Source organism: Solanum pennellii, chromosome 6, assembly GCF_001406875.1.
Source record: "Solanum pennellii chromosome 6, SPENNV200".
In the NCBI taxonomy this organism is placed as follows: domain Eukaryota; kingdom Viridiplantae; phylum Streptophyta; class Magnoliopsida; order Solanales; family Solanaceae; genus Solanum; species Solanum pennellii.
In genome coordinates this window covers 45,174,172-45,178,117 of record NC_028642.1, presented here as the reverse complement: position 1 = coordinate 45,178,117, position 3,946 = coordinate 45,174,172, and positions in this window count along the sequence as shown.

Genomic DNA, 3,946 nt, shown 5'->3' with positions numbered 1-3,946 from the left:
GCTCTAAGGCACCATGCCTTGGAGCCCCTACCCACCCCCACCCCTCGAGGCTCCGAGGTGTCATCCCCGAAGACCCGCCCCAAAACACCAAGCCCCTAATCCCTCTACTCGCCTTGAGGCGCTGTTCTTCAAGGCATCTACCCATTTTGCAACATTTGCATAATACTTAAGGCTTAGGGCATCTGAAGAAGATTATGAACCTGAGCCTCATGTACACATTGCGTCAAATAAAACAAATTAAGAAAACAGTTCATCCTATGCAAAAGCCAGGTCGAGAGTCAAGCAAATTAATACAAACCAAAATCAATCTCCCAAGGCCTTCCCTAAAGTGGAGTCCCCTAAAACTCTTTATTCACAAGAGCCTTCACCAAAAGATCTGATATCCCCTCGAGAAAGGGCAGTATATGTTTCAAACCCCTACTTACATGACTTTTACCTATCTGATTCCTAGACGTCTATGATAGTGGCTTACTCATGCAGGCGCAACATGAAACTGCAGGAAAATGAATGCTCGTAGGCGGAGTGTAAGTAAATCATTAGAAAAAGGGTATGTCTGTACAAGTCACTTTCTAGTTTCTAATATAGGAGGTGATCAAATTTTCCTAAATCTCTTCGAACATGACAGCTCTCTGGATAATAGTGATGAAGAAAGTCTCAACTGCATTTCTCTCCCATTGTTAGATAAGTCGACTGCTCCGTCAAGGCCACCGAGAGATTTTGTCTGTCCAGGAAAGATATTCAATGATCTCGTCACCCTTGAAACCGATCAAACATATGAAGCGAACAGATAAAAAAGACATGCCCCATTACAAGGCAGTCTTTATCTGCAACTACTCTTCATAAAATCATTTTATGTCCGGAAGAGACTGATAACCTCTTGGAGGGAACAACACCTTGATTTAGCTCAGGACTTTTCGTACTCTCAAACACCGCGAAGTTATTTAAACATTCTATCTTCAACAGAGAGATCATCCGCGTCTACTCCATCTATGACGTTTAATCATCTCAATCATAGGAAGATAGAGGGAATCGTGGAACAAAGATCATGAAGATTTATGCGAGCAACTATATCAACGTCGTCCCCTACTAGAGTAATTTCTCAAGCAGCAATCGAGGCAATTATTAATAACTAAAATCTTATAAGGTGAACTTTCATCATGACATAATTATTTATATTTGTTGATACTTCATGCTCTATGTATTAAACTTAGTATAAGTGGTTGAACGAAATTTCACATACATAATTTTAGTTACATCAACGAAGTCATTAGTTAAAATTTTGATCCACAACAATAGAAATTTATAAAGACCAACAAAATCATATGAGATTTAGTATATTTTTCAGTCTTCCTTTAATGCAAAAATGTATTTTATTTTTAAAATTTAAATTCTCGACAAGATTTAATTTCTTTCTTCATCTGCATTCAAATTATTTAAATAATTGAACAAAGAGTAAGAAAAAATCAACTTGAGTTTCCAAAATTTAGACAAAATGAGAAGATAATTTTGGAAGGAAGGTCTAAAAAAACAATTCTTAATCATTTGTATGACTATAAATTATTTCATTAATGACAAAAGGAGAATTACAAACTAAAATTGTTCCTAATACGAAAAATTAACATTATTTTATTTTTGTGGTAATCTAAAAAATAAAGCGTCTCACACAAATTGAGATGAAAAGAGTAATATAAATTGTTGTTCCTTCGTCCCTCTCACTATCATCTTTGAATTCATGATTCCTAATTCTGCTTGTGGGTACTTGCTGCTTATCTAAATTTAAAATCTTTCTTTGTCCGAATAGATCAACGAAGGAATTAAATTTAGACCTTCCTGGTGTGTCTAGTGCATAATTAGCTATATAATCTACTAGATTATTTTAATCTAGATAAACATATTTTATTTAAACTTTGCAATAGCTGTACATTTGTAATTTCATTGTAATTACACTATAACAAATAAATATATCAATATAATTACTAGGTTTTGTAATTACTATTAACATGTGACTTTTCAAACATATCCTTAATATATTTGAAGGGTAATATCGTAAAACTATTGTGTGCCAAGTAATAATACTTCTCTTTTTCATTTTGCTCATCGATTAAAATGTCTTTTTAACTACTATTTCTCTCATATAATAAACTTAAACTCTGAGAAACACTCAATTATGCTAATAGATACAGAAAATTATGTCACGCATGTATCTTCTTTCTTCTTTGAATTTTGAGTGTTTTTAGTGTCATTCTAAAGACATTACATAAATGTGGTATAACTAAGAAAATTGAAGGCTCAAGTAGTGTTGTTCTTTCTCCAGATTTTTAATAGCAATTGTTGATTTTGCAAAATAGCATAGTTTTGTGTTCTATTGTTTCCACAATCACTTTTTTTTTTGTGAAGATGTGATATCTCATTCTTCTTAGAAAGAATAGTGGAAGAAGTTGCTCAACAAACTAAATTTCTATGTAAATCAGACTTTAATTTTTAAGAAAATTGAAACAATTTATTATTAAGAAAGTAGGCATTGAAGTACCATTAGGGTAAAAAAAAACAACTACATTCAATTTTAATTTAGGTGGCATCACCTATATGAATTACGTAGGAAAAGAGCAAGATATTTATGATAAGAAAAAAATTAACTAACTCAGATATCAAGACAAATGTTAGTGATTATTCTAGTCATGAGATATGAGGGTGTGAAGGTCATCGTATATATATTTTCTGAATAGTGCCAGCATAAAATTGACTTGGAATTCGAAGGTTTTACACTAAAAGTTATAGTCAATTTATATTCGAGGGCTCTTAAGTGAATCTTTCAGATTACTTTTTATTCCTACCTAGATTATTTTCTTCTTATTCTCTTACTTTTTCAATTATATTGGTTGGACTTGGTCTAGACAAATTAAAAGAGTTTCTTTTCAGTTGCCTAACATTTGGTCAAGTGGTCTGAATTCATAAAAAAATGTGGAATTTTTATATTTACAGCCTCTAATTAGATTCTTCTTTTTGTCTATACCATATGTGCTAATTTGCATATTGACCTTTATCTACAAGCTAGCTCCAGTGGTCTTCAATTTTAATGGAAAAGAAGAATAAAATATATATGAAGGGTTGCTACAATTTACAGTTAATAGTTACTTCACCACTTTGTGTGAAAGGAATCTCTACAAGCTACTGATTTTTTTGGCAAAATTTTTTTGATAAAAAAATTTGATCGCAGTTTTTTGTTATTATTTTGTTTCAATTTGTCAATGAATGCTAATTCCGTAGTTGTGGATGATCAGTTGAGCTTCAACCAAGGTGATGGGGTCGATCCTTATTCTTTTGCAAGAGACACATGCGAAATGGAACTGCTAAGTGTTGAGAAGCTGAATTGGAGAAAGAAAACTCCATTGAAGAGTAAAAGGAAGAACAGAGAAGCTGTGAAGAAGAGGAGAAAATCTAATATTGAAAAACTTAACCTCCTAATACTAATTACAAGCATATATATAATGACTCAAAACCCCAACTAATTTACTGCCATTTCTAACAAACTAACTAACTAACTAACTAACTATATTTACACTCTTAACAATGTGTAATTACAATTAGTAATGCTAGGGAACTTGTACACATTTAGTTAGTTCTTTTACACTAAGGTAACTGTCTACAATTTCGAGGTTGTCAACATTATGCAAGAAGTTTGCACTAATTATATCATTTCATCTTGCTGGAAATGTAATCTTTAAAATTAATGCTTTCGAAAAAATTACTTATATACTGAACATTAGTTAATATGTTTTCTATTATTCTCTTCCTTTTCTAAATATTACTAAAATCTTCTTTTTTACTCCTTTAAACCTAACTTCCGGATATATAACTCCCCATCTCCTAATTCATATTTTCTCTCCCATAATCTTATCATTTCAATTTTGAATTTCAAGATGTTTCTCACTCCAGTTAAACAATT